Genomic DNA, 13,714 nt, shown 5'->3' on the forward strand with positions numbered 1-13,714 from the left:
TTTCCAAGTCAGCACACCACCAGCATTCTCACAGACAGCACTGATGAGGTTGGTTCAAAGTGCGTGCATCTTAGTTTGGCTCCCTCAGAGGTAGAACCCGAGTCAAGGATTTGAGGCAAAGTAGGTTGTTTGAGCAGTGATCCCAGTAAGGGAGTGTGGAATGAGACGGGAAGGGAAGGCAGCTGACACGAGGTACATTAATGAGCAGGTTACTGCTGTGGGCATCCAGGGCTCAAGGCCACTGGGGATGTCTAGGAGACGTCATAGAGTTGTCCCACCCATGGGAAAAGGAAGCTGGGATATTTCTCCACCAACCCCCACCAGGTATGAGTTGAGGGTTGCTCACAAGGGCATGAGCTCCCAGCGCTTCTGAACTGCCCCATATGTGCACCAAGCACCACTACTCTTGGGAACAACAAGTGCTGGAGCGATATGGGTGAGGCACCAACACTTCCTGTTACAGTCTGTGTCTGCATTGGGTTGTGTGAAGTCCTAAGTAAACTACATAACTTCTGGGCAGTTTCCCTTCTGAGGCATGCGGGAGCACCCAGCTAGCTCCTGCTCTTTTCCTCTCCCACCCACTCTCTACTTGTCCAATGACTACCCTACCCCAAAGCCACATCTAGTCCCACACTCCTCATAGAGCCTCCCTCCATGGATATATCTCAGGCTGTAAGAAAAGAAAGGGGCACTTAATACTCTGGTTTTCAAGCCACCTCCTCTGTGGAATCACAGGACTTCTGGATAATACTTCAGGAACTCCTGGGGGTTAGAGCTACAGCCTCTATCCCCATCTTAACTGGAACAACTCCATTTGCTTCCATTTAAAATATTAAGCTTCCATTTATAATATTTTTTTTAAGGGTTCAGCAGCTTAAAAGTACGGGTCAGATCTACTTCCGCTTCTAGAAAGATGGAATAGTCACACATTTTCCTATTTGTTCAGCTAAGCTCAACTAAAAACTCTGAAGATTATAAGACTGAAAAATGGAAGGCAGACTGTCTAGGGATCTCAGGGATTGAGGGATGACATGATGGTGAGTTCCCTGGATTTCTTCACGTTTTTACATCCCAGACTTGGAGCTGAAGGAGCCAACAACCCAGAAATGCCAAGGGATGTAGACAAGAAAGCCCCAACAAAAGCCTGCTCTCTCTAGCCAAAGGACCAGTAAAGGGTCAGCCTAACAAGACAGAAAATGTTTAAACAATCATGGTTCTTCTCCAGCCAAACATCACAGAAAAAAACTGTGTTTCCATCCCTACTCATGCCAAAAAAACAAACAAAGGGCATTTGCCTTCAAGTCAGTTCCTACTCATGGCAACCTCATGTGTTTCAGAGTAGAACTATGCTCCACAGGGTTGTCAGTGGTAATGACCTTTTGGGTGCAGATCACCAGCCTTTTTTCCGAGTCACCTCTGGGTAGACTCAAACTTCCACTTAATAGTCAAGCACTTAGCCATTTATGCCACCCAGGGACTCTACTCCTTCCAGCAAAGGTCAATGGGCTTAGACCTCCACTTTAGCAGGGCTGTAATGATGTACACCGACATCCCCACCATGGTGATGTCAAGACTTTCACTATTGCCCTGTGGTAACAAGGCCACCCACACTTCAGAGTCAGTGGGGACAGCTGGAACTCCCATCTCCACCCCAACAGTAACGAGGAGTCCTCCATCACATGTCAACAGCTAAAGCCATGTTGAAGGGAATTTTTTTTTTTTTTACTCTTTGTGAAATGAGTTTATTCTTAACAATGCTTAATGCACCTTATTTTTAAAAAATTTTTATTATGCTTTAAGTGAAAGTTTACAAATCAAGTCAATCTCTCACACAAAAACTTATATACACCTTGCTACATACTCCCAATTGCTCTCTCCCTTATGAGAGAGCCCGCTCCCTCCCTCCACTCTCTCTCTTTTCTTGAAGGGAAAGTTTTACACTAAATGTATACACTGGAAAAGAAGAAAAGTCTCAAATCAATAGTCTAAGCTTTCACCTCAAGAACCTAGAAAAAGAAGAGCAAAATAAACCCAAAGCCAGCAGAAGGAAGGACATAATAAAGACAGAACTGAAAACAGAACAGAAATATAGAAATCAGTGAAACAAAGAGCTGTTAAAACACACAAAGGAAAAGGAAAAGAGAGAAGACACAAATTACTAATATTAGAAATGAAAGAGGAGACACCACTACAGACCCTGCAGACACGAAAAGGAAAATAAAGGAATACTATAAGCAAATCTACACATATAAAATTGACAGCTTAGATGAAATGGGCCAATTTCCTGAAAAACACCAAACCAAAAACCAAACCCATTGCATCAAGTTGAATCTGAGTCATAGCAACCCTACAGGACAGGGCAGAACTGCCCAAGAGGGTTTCCAAGGCTGTAATCTTTACAGAAGCAGACTGCCACATCTTTCTCCCATGGAGCCGCTGGTGGGTTTGAACTACTGACCTTTCAGTTAGCAGCCGAGCACTTAACCACTGTATCACTGGGGCTCCTTCTGAAAAACACAAACTACCACAATTTACCTAAAATAAGATGGACAGTTTAAATATCCCTATAGTTTTTTTTTTTTTTTTTTTTTTTTATAGCTATAACCTATAGCTACTTAAGGAAGCTGAATTCACAATTTTAAAAAAACTCCTGAAAAAGAAGTCTCCTGGCCCATATGGTTTCACTGGCTAATTCCACAAATGTTTAAAGAAGAATTAAAGCCGATTGTATACAATCTCTCCCAGAAAATAGAAGAGGAGGGAACACCTCCCAATTCTTTTCATGAAGCTAGTATTACCCTCATGCCAAGACCAGATGAAGATACAGACTGCTGTCCCTCATGAATGTGATACAAAAATCTCTAACAAAATATTAGCAAATAGAATTTAGCAACATATTAAGAGAAAGTGGGGTTTATTCCAGGGATGCATGGCTGGTTCAACTTTCAAAAATCAAGCAGTGTAATCAACCATGTTAGCAGGCAAAATAAGGAAAATCACATGATCGTATCATCGATGCACAAAAAAGCATTTGACAAAATTAGTAAAAATTCTCAGAAAAAATAGAAAAGGAACTTCCTCAACTTGATAAAAAGCATCTACAAGAAAACCTACAGCTAACGTCATACTTAATACTGAAAACCTGAATTCTTTTCCCCTAAGATCAAGAGCAAAGCAGGGATGTCCTCTCTCACCACTCTTATTTGACACAGTACTGGAAGTTTTCGCCTGTGCAATAACTCAAGAAATGGAAATAAAAAAGCACATAGATTTGAAAAGAAGAAATAAAACTGTCCCTATTTGCAGGTAACATAATTGTCAACATAGAAAATTCCAAGGAATTTACAAAAAAGAAAAAGCCTAGAACTAACAAGTAATCTTGTATCACAGGATGCAAGGTAAACATGCAAAAATCAGTTGTATTTCTATATACTAGAAATGTACACACAGATGCCAAAATAAAAAATACAAACCATTTACAATTGCTCAAATAAAAGAAATACTTAAGATGTAAATCTAATAAAACGTGCACAGTAAGTATGCTGAAGTCTATATAATGCTGATGAAAGAAACCAAAGATGACCTGAATAAATGGAGAGATGTATTGTGTTTATAGATTGGAAGGCTTAACAAAGTAAAAATATCAATTCTTCCCAAATCGATATACAGTTTTAACGCAATTCCTATCAACATCCCAGGAAGATTTTTGTAGACTTAGACAAATTATTCTAAAATTTGTATGGAAAGGAAAAGAACTGAAATAGCAAAAACAATGTCAAAAAAGAATAAAGTGAAAAGAATCAATTTACCAGATTTCAAGACTTGTAAGTTAGCCGTCATAATCAAGATTGTAGTATTGGAGGAGGGATAGACACATAGATCAATGGAACAGAACAGAGAGCCCAGAAATAGACCCATACAAATATGCCCAACTGATTTTTGAAAAATATGCAAAAGTAGTTCAGTGGAGAAAGGTAGCCTTTTCAACAAATGGTGCTAGAACTGTTGGACATGAATAGGCCAAAAAAAAAAAAAAAAAAAAAGGACAGAGAGAGAGAGAAGGAGGGAAGAAAATAAAGACGGCATAGAACAAAGAAAGAAAAGTGGAGGAGGAGAAGACTCAAGGGAGAAGCAGGAAAGGAACAAGAAAGAACTGAGGCTGAGTTAAGGGTATAAAGACCAGAGAATGGCAGGAGACAGCCTAAGTCTCATGCCTATACAAACATCAACTCAAAATGGATTACGGACTTTCATGTAAAAGATCATTGAGCTTGTGGTGCTGTTGGGCTGTCTGAGTAAAGATGTCCAGTGAGCAGATGGACATGGGAAACTGGGAGCAGAATACGCAGCTTTGGGGATCCTCCTTACCATGGTAACAGCTGGAGCAATGGAGGCAGAATAAGAAAGGTCCTGGCAGACCATGCAGCCTCCTTGGCTGTCCATGGAGGGAGAAGGGGAAGTTTCCAGTCCTAGACCCTCACCCCTCTAGCAACCATACATCTTCCCATGGCCCCTCCGGGTCCCAAGAGAACAAGGCCTCCACAAGTTCTCATTCTGCAAATGATATTTGCACTGGACTCCAAAGCTGGGCTGTCAGGGTTACTTCCTTGTTCTCTCCTGCTGTTCTCTGGTCTTTACACCCTTACCTTAGCCTCCGTTCTTTCTTGTTCCTTTCCTCCTTCTCCCTCGAGTCTTCTCCTCCTCCTCCACTTTTCTCTCTTTCTTCTATGCCATCTTTATTTTCCCCCTCCTCCCCATCTCTTTTCATTATTTTCTCTCCTCTCTTTCTCTCTTCCTTTTCTCTTACCGTCAATTTCTTTTCTCTCCTTTCCTTGTCCTGTGTGTCTCTTTCTGCCTCTCTTCTTATCCTCTCTCCATTCCTCTGCTCTCTCTCTGTCTGTCTCTATGCACACACAAACTCACAAACACACATGAATTTTTCAGAAGCCAAGAACTTAGGGCTCACGGAAAGGGCTCTAGCCGACGGTGTGCGCGTGCCTCCTCAGCCACCATCAGCAGATGATGTATAACAGAAATACATTAGGGGGCTGTCCCGCTGACAACAAGCTAAGGTAATACGTCAAGGTACCAGCCCTGAGATGATGAACATCCTCCATAGATCAGAACACCATCACTCTGATTACACTCCAGCTCTGCGTGTCAGAGAGCCGCAGGGGTGTGATGGACAGTGGAGATCCATCACCACACCGACGGCCCCTTCCCAGCACAAGACTCTTACCAGGCAGATGATTTAGAAGCAGAACCAGGGCCCCTCCAAAGATGCAAACCTAGCAAAAATGGACTCTGCTTTCCATAACGGGAGAAGTTTAGGGAGAGAAACACTTGTAGAGTATAGTTACAAGGTCAAGGGCTTGGGAATCAGACAGACCTGGGTTCAAATCTTAGCTCTTTCACTTAAACTCTATGTGGCCTTGGGGCAAATTCTTCCGCCTCTCTGAGGCTGTTGACTTGATGTAAAGTGGGGATAATAATACTAAAAAAGCAAAGAAAAACCAAAGTCTTTGCCATCAAGTCAATTCCAACTGATGGTAACCCCATGTGTTACAGAGTAGAACTGCTCCATAAGGTTTTCTTGGCTGGAATCTTTATAGAAGAAGATTGCCAGGCCTTTCTTGCACTGTGCCACTGGGTGGATTTGAACCACCAAACTTTAGGTTAGTAGACAAGAACAAACTGTTTGCACCACCCAGAGACCTGTAATACTAAACCAAACCAAATCAAACCCACTGCTACCGAGTCAATTCCAACTCATAGTGACCCCATAGGACTGAGTAGGACTGCCCCATAGCGTTTCCAAGGCTGTAATCTTTACGGAAGCAGACTGCCATGTCCTTCTTCCACACCTATAATACTGGCCTCCCAAAATTAAATTGAGGTTCAAATAATGTAATGCAGGTAAAACATGTAGCACACAGCCAGGCTCGGGCTCCTAGGATGACACAATAAGCGCACAACAAGGGCTGTGAGCCCAGCCTCCATCAGGCTGTCCAAGGAGGTTGAGGGAGGCTGGTGGCTTCTGGAACATTTCATTCTCCTCCTCCACCGCCTTTACCTTCACCTCTCTGCTTCCCTCCCTGAGGGCTCCAAGGCCAGAGAGGAGGTCCTGAGCTCATCCATCTTAAGTCAGCCACCCAGTCTGTCTTTCAAGCAGTCTATCCATCAGTCCATGGCTCCATTCACTCTTTATTCAATCATGGAGCACCCACGAAATGCCAGATCCTGTTCTAGACGCTCAGGATAAAGAGTGAATGAAGACAAGAATCTCTGCCTTCAATGGAGCGAGGGAGAATGAAGAAAAACAAGGACACAAGAGAAAGATTAGTCCAGAGGACTAATGACCGCAACTACCACAACCTCCACCAGACTGAGTCCAGTACAACTAGATGATGCCCGGCTACCACCACCGGCTGCCCCGACAGGGATCACAATACAGGGTCCTGGACAGAACTGGAGAAAAATGTAGAACACAATTCAAACTCACAAAAAAAAAACAGACTTACTGGTCTGACACGGACGGGAGAAACCCTGAGAATATAGCCCCTGGACCCGCATTTAACTCAGTACTGAAGTCACTCCTGAGGTTCACCCTTCAGCCAAAGTTTAGACAGGCCCGTAAAACAAACAAGAATGCACACAGCTCAACCACGTATACAAGACTAAATGGGCACACCAGCCCAGGGGCAAGGACAAGAAGACAAGAGAGGAGAGGAAAGCTGGATGAATGGAAATGTGGAACCCAAGGTCAAGAAGGGGAGAACGTTGACGTATCGTGGGGTTGACTACCAATGTCACAAAACAATGTGTGTTAATTGTTTAATGAGAAACTAATTTGCTCTGTAAACCTTCATCTAAAGCACACACGCACAAAAAGAAAAGATTACAGACAAGAAAAAAAAAAGAATACTACCTTCATGTGCTGACTTGTATCTGGAAATTATTCAGTCCCTCCATCAGTCAGTCGGTCCATCTGTCCTCAGGCTACTGCCCTGCCCAAGGGCACTAAGAGCCCAGCCTTGATCCAAATAGACTGTGATTTGGACTGTGACTTTGACTTGAGGTTAAAAGAGAATCACATCATGACAGCTATTGAAGGGCCCATAGCTGTTCCCTCATCTGACCCCAAGGAGCTGCAGCCCAAAGGCTGACAGCGTGTTGCCTAAGGTCAAGCAGGGATCAATCACGGGGCTGAGTCCGGACGGGAATGAAACACAGTCCCAGAAATTTAGAGCTTAACTGCAGCTCTTAAGGAGCACCTAGTCCGCCCCATCATCTTACAGGTCAGGGAGCCAAGTGGTGCCTGCCCTTAAGAAAATCCAGCCTCCCCAAGGAGAGACAGCACAGAGGCGTGGAAGACTGGACCAACATAAGGCTCACATAATGGAAAAACCAAACCCATTGCTGTGGGGTCCATTCCAACTCAAAGCGACCCTATAAGACAGAGTAGAACTGCCTCATAGGGTTTCCAAGGAGTGACTGATAGATTCGAACTGCTGACCATTTGGTTAGCAGCCAACGCTTAACCACTGCGCCACCAGGGCTCTAATACTCACATGGGATATCCAGTTTCATCCTCACACAGCCCTGAGAGTTAAGCATTATTATCCTATTTTAAAACAGGTGAGAGGACTGAGGGCAAGAGGTTAAGTAACAGAGCATGTTAATTATGGCTCTCCTCCTCAGCTACGCATAGCAAAATAGAAAATCGAGATTCATTACACACACACACATGCACGCACACATATAGCTTGGACTTTTTTTTTTTTTTTTTAACATCCTATCATAAGCACAGATCCCTGGGTGATACAAACAGTTTGCGTTGTACTACTAACCTAAAGGTTGTAGGCTCGAACACAGCCAGTGGCATCACGATAGAAAGGCCTGGCCATCTGCTTCCATAAAGATTACAGCCAAGAAAATCTTATGGAGCAATCCTGCTCTTTAACATATGGAGTTGCCATAAGTTGGAATTGACTTGGTAGCAACGGGTTTATTTATTTAGTCATACACATATTCCCATGTTATTATTAGTATTTTTTGAATATACACTTTTAAAATGTGTTCTACAAAATAAGTATCCTATATTTTACTTATCAATCCTTTGTTGTTGCATGTCTCAGTTATTTCCAATATTTAGGTCTCATAAATAATGTTGTGATGAACATCCTAATTCCATCTCCAGTGTCTTCTTAGGATGGATTCCTGGAAGTAAAAGTATTGAGTTGAAAGATATGAAGTGTTAAAGTTCTTCCAGACGTGTTGTGTCAATTTATGTTCCCATTTCATCATATGATCTCTAACATGTATTATTATTAATATTATTATCACTCTCGCCAGCCGAACAGGCGAAAATGGGATCACATTGTTTTGTTTTGCATTTCTTTGGCTACCGGTGAGACTAAATATTTGTTTGGTATGTCTTTAGCTATTTGTATGTCTTATTTTGTGAATGTTCTTTACCAATTTTTCTGCTGGAATTTTAGTCTTTTCCTTTAGACTTCATAAGAGCTCTTCTGATATTAAGGCTATTAAACTTTTGTTGTACCTGTTGCAAGTATTTTTCCCAATTCGCCATTTGCTTTTTTATTTTTGTAGTTTCTTTCTTTTTTTTTTGACATTTGGAAGTTTCGTATGAGCAATTCTAGTGACAACTTCCTCTGTGATTTCTTCCATTGCTTTTAGGCTTAGATGGGTGTTACCCACTCTAAAATCATTCAAATATTCACTTAGAATTTCTTCTACTGTTGTGGAGTTCCTTCGGCTTAATACTATAATTTATCTGGAATTTATTTGGGGAAAAGATAAAAATCTAAAGTGATTGTCTTCCAAATAGTCAATTTTTTCAGGACCGTTTGTTAAATACGCCAACACTCCCCCCTGATTTGTAATGGCTCTTTTTATCTCATGTATCTTTTATATACATAGCAAGGCTGGTTGTAGAGTGTGCCATTGATGTTGATTGGTTCTTGAGCCAAGTACCATGCTGTGCAGTTCCTGTAGCTTTAAAATACATTTTAATATATGTTACAGCAAATACCACCTTCTTGTTCTTTCAAAAATTTCTTCACTATTTTTAACTTGTTATTTTCTGGGTTTGTTTTAGAGTTGTTACGTCACATTATCAAGAGTTTCCACTGAGATTTTGATTAGATTTTGGCTACCTCTAGGTATTAATTCAAGGAAAGTCAACATCTTTTATTGTTCCTGTTTCCTAACCAGGGGTACGTTATGTTTCTCCACTTACTCAAATCTTCTTTTTACAAATGTTTTCAAACCTTCTCTTACACAAAACTAATAAAGTTTTGTGGCTTTCTTCACATAAGTCCCACACAATTCTCACTGAGAATCATTCAGAGACAGGTTGGGTTTTGTTTGCATCTATCTTCAGGCTGGTTACTGTGGTATATAAGAAAGTTACTGATTTTTCTATATTTATCTTGCGTATCAGAGAGGAAACTATATCCACCAGCAAGATTCCCCACAATTGCTCACAAGAAAGGCAGTCAGAGGGAAAGAATGTCTACGTTCCCCAGGGACAACCAGGGGCCACAGGGATGCCTGCTCTTCCAGCCATTCTCACGTGTCGGCCACAGGACGGTGGGGTTCATGAGATGAAGGACAAAGTGAAGATGGGAGAGGTGACAGCGAGAGAACTATCTGAGTGGGAGGAGCAGGACAGGGTTTGAGCCTCCACCATGAGTGGTTAGTTTTGGCGAAAGAGGAAAAAAAAAGTCTAGAGAGGATTTCTGGAAAAGATCTGTGTGGTGGGATGACCAAAACCTCTGAGCATGTGCAAGCCCTTTTAAGAAAGGCTACAGCCACGCTCCACGTTATTCTTCAAGGTTTCAGGTGTCAAACTTAGTTTCCTTTTAATACAACTCTACACAGAGACTGAGCCATAGAGGACCCTGAGATTTTTAGGGTTACCATTCATTTGGCCACTTTACCAAACTCTACTACAAATTCTAAGAATTTCTCTATTGAGTCTCCTCGTTTTCTAGACACACAATTATGAACCTAAAACCAATCACGTTTTCCTCTTGTGTTCAGTAGTCAAGGTGTTTTGTTTCTACTGTGTGACATTTTGCGCTGGCTAAAAGTTCCAGAAAAAGAAAAAAAAAATGTTTAAGGAAATGTGGTTGGTAGAGGAGATCTTTGTCTTATTTCTACATTAAGGTTGTCTTTATCAGGTTAGGGAAATAGCTTCTATCCCAAGTTGTCTTAGTTTCTTTTGTGCACTTGTGTAGTTTTTTTCCTCAAGAATAGAGAGATGAATTTCAGTGGTCATTTCAGCCGGAAGGTGGGAGAAGGGATGTCCATGACAACTGCTGCCATCCCCACTCTGAATTGGCACGTTACAGACTAAGCCTGTGAGGGGTTCTGATGCATGTGAAGAACAAGCTCACAGCCACCCACGGCAGACTAGAGACCGTGGGGGCAAGTGGACCCCAGACAACTGCCCCGTTCTCTCTCTGCAAAAGCAGGAACAGACATCTGGAAAGGCAGTTGATTTTTTCATTAACCCTGGGAAGTTGGTTGTCCTGTGACATTTTCACTTGAAGGAATCCAGATATTTATCCCAAGTATTTTTGGCAAGAAGTAGCCAAAGCTCTGGAAATGGTGAAGTCGATGCCACTGGCCTTTCTCCACTCTTCATGATCCTCTATTTCATTCCTTTTCTCTTCCCCTTTTTTCTCTTACCTCTCTCCATCTTTCTCCTCCACCCCTTTCTTTTCTTTTCATCTTCCCTCTCCTATCTCCTCCTCTCTCCCTTCCTCTCGTCTTTCCTCCCCTAGTCTCCCTTTAACTCCATCACTTCTCTGTCCATTTCCTTTTCCTCTCTTTTCTACTTCTTGTCTTTCTTCCTTTAGCATTCTCTCCTTTTCCTCTTCTTCTCTCTCCTCTCTTTACCTCTTCCTCCTTTTTCACTCACAGTTCATTCATCTCTCTCCAATTAAAAAAGAGAGGGAAAATTATTTGATAATCCTGGTATTATCCAAGGTCAAAAGAGGCCAAGGTTATTTTTGCACTCACTCAAAGAGCAGAGTCCATGTCACTTGTCAAAGCTGGCAGTAAACCTACTGAGAGCTGCTGCCCTCTGAACATTTTATGTTCAACTGACAAAAAACAAAACAGTGAAGTGCAGAAAGGCCCTGCAGCAGGTTCTTTCACAACCTTCTGCACAGAAACTGGCGTTCAGCCCTACCCCCGCAGCCCCCTCACATGCCAATTGCTCGCTCTCTCTCTCTCTCACACACACACACACACACACACACACTCCAGTATACCTGGCCTGGAGACCTCTCCCGAGCCTCTGAATATGCCCAGGCCTTCAATCCCTCACTTCTGTTCCTCCTACCATCCTTGGCCTACTCCCCTCTCTTCTTTACCAACCCTCCCCATCCTCCCAGGCCCAGCTCAAGTTCTGCCTCTTCCAAGAAGCCTTCCCTGACCACCCCAGCTCTCAGGACTTTTCCTTTAATGCTGAGAACAAATAAAAACATAAGCTCTCTGTCTTAGTTATCTACTGCTGCCATAGCAGAAACACCACCTGTGGACAGCTTTCACAAACAGAAATTAATTTTTTCACAGTTTAGGGAGCGAGCGAGAAGTCTGAATTCAGGGTGCCGGCTCCAGGCGGAGGCTTTCTCTGTCTGTCGGCTCTCAAGGAAAATCCTTGTCTCTTCTGAGTTTCTTCTCTTGTACCATTTTCATGTGGCTCAGCATTTTCTTCCCCCATCTCTGCTTGCTCGTCTGTGTTTAATTTTTTATATCTCAAAAGAGATTGACTCAAGATACACCCTTATACCTTATCCTGTCTCATTAACATAAAAAGATAACCCATTCCCAAGTGGGATTAGAACCACAGACAAAGAGGTTAGGATTTATAACACATATTTTAGGGGGACACGGCTCAATCCATAACACTCTCTGACCAGGAAATCATATATTCCATCCCTTCCCGTTATTCCTCAAGTAGAGTATAAGCTTCTCAAAGTCAGGAATCACACCTTAGCCTTCTTTGTATTCCCTAAAGTATCCGCTGAACGCATAGTAAGCACTTGAAAAGGACCTGGATGAATCAATGAATGAATGAATGACCTAATGAATGGGCTGGCTGAATAAATTGCGTGTGAATAAATGAGTGATGCTGCAGGGGAATGAAAGAATGAATGGATGAATGAATGTAAGCTGTCAGTTTAATAACTGAGGCTAGGTAAGAGACATCCATGTTTCTACGTTTAATGCCGGGAAAATCTGAAATGAAGGTGAGGGCCGAGGCTGAGGTTGAGCAGCGTCTGGTGGAGAGCAAAGGGCACTGGATTTAGGATGAGAAGACCTGAGTTAAGTCTTACACGTGACTCTCATGTGTTGTCTCAGGGGTTCCTGGCTGCCTTCCTCTGAAGTCAAATGAGACCAAGGATGTGAAAGTATTAGGCAAACTCTGAAGAGTTATACATCTGCCATATTGTTCGTTTTCATCTTTGCGACCAAAGGAAGTCCGTGGTGGCCCCAGGCTTGTCATCTGTGTGTGTCCAGGGGACCAAGGCCTTATGGCTGACCAGGAGAGCCCACATCTAACCCTGGCGTTGCCTGTGTCATGATGGACAGCAGCTCTGCCTCTCTGCGCCTTGACTTCTCTGTGAATCTCAGACACTCAGGACAAGGACAAACACACAGGATCCACAGAGTGCCCAGGTTGACCAGGAGCTGAACTCAGGAATGCCTGCAGGCTTGTAAGTTGTAGGCAGAAAATGCTGGCTTTTCACCTCCAAGCAGAACCCACAGTGGAAATGTTGGGTGCCAGCTGGGCCCAGCCCTTTGCTCTCTCTCACACCCCATCTTGGACCCATGGAACTTTCACCACCTGCATTTTGCTGAAATACACACATAAACATTCTTTTGAAACAGTGTATTAGGCAGAGGAAACGGAAACCTTAGGGCCTGATTCACATTTACCAATACTCAGAAAGTCCCCAACGCAGCCTCCACCAAGGGCACCCGCCCACCATCCCGCTGTCCCAGGTGCCTCGTGATGGACGTCCCGATTTGCTGAACATGGTGGCCATGTGGAAGGCACAGCCAGGTGGGGCTCTCTGGGGACAGCCCCCTCAGCACAGCCATGAAGATCCATGGGTCACTAGAGCCTTGGACCCCAGATGTTGGCTAGACCAGAGGTTTTCAAGTATCTTTTTAACCAATGGAAACTTTTCTTCAATAAATCGAAAGCAAAAAAAAAGAATCAAGCCCATTCTGATGCTTTTATGAAACTCCAGTTGTTAGAGAAGATATAAGTAGAGTGACCTCCAATTGAGTGGGGATGAAGTCTTGAATCCTCGCCAACACACATGAACACACCCACTTGGAGGCAAATGTGCCACCTCTCGAAGTCCCCTGAAACACTTCTAGAACAACACCAGACACAGGCCTCTTTTTAAGGGTAAGTAAACTGAGGTCCAAAGGGAAGACAACACGTGGCCAGTGTCAAACAGCTTATTACTAGCACATGCGTGGCTGGAATTCTGACTCTGTCTGCATACCAAGAACCCTACACAGAGGCAGGAGATCTGTGTTCATGAGAACTGATTTCTAAGCCATAGTGAGGTGATAAAGAAAACAACAAGAGGTGTCATTAATAGCCTTTGAGGACAGTGTGCTCTTGCCCCAATGCCTTGATCCTAATCTCTACATTAGT

This window comes from Loxodonta africana, chromosome 13, assembly GCF_030014295.1.
Source record: "Loxodonta africana isolate mLoxAfr1 chromosome 13, mLoxAfr1.hap2, whole genome shotgun sequence".
Taxonomy (NCBI): Eukaryota; Metazoa; Chordata; class Mammalia; order Proboscidea; family Elephantidae; genus Loxodonta; species Loxodonta africana.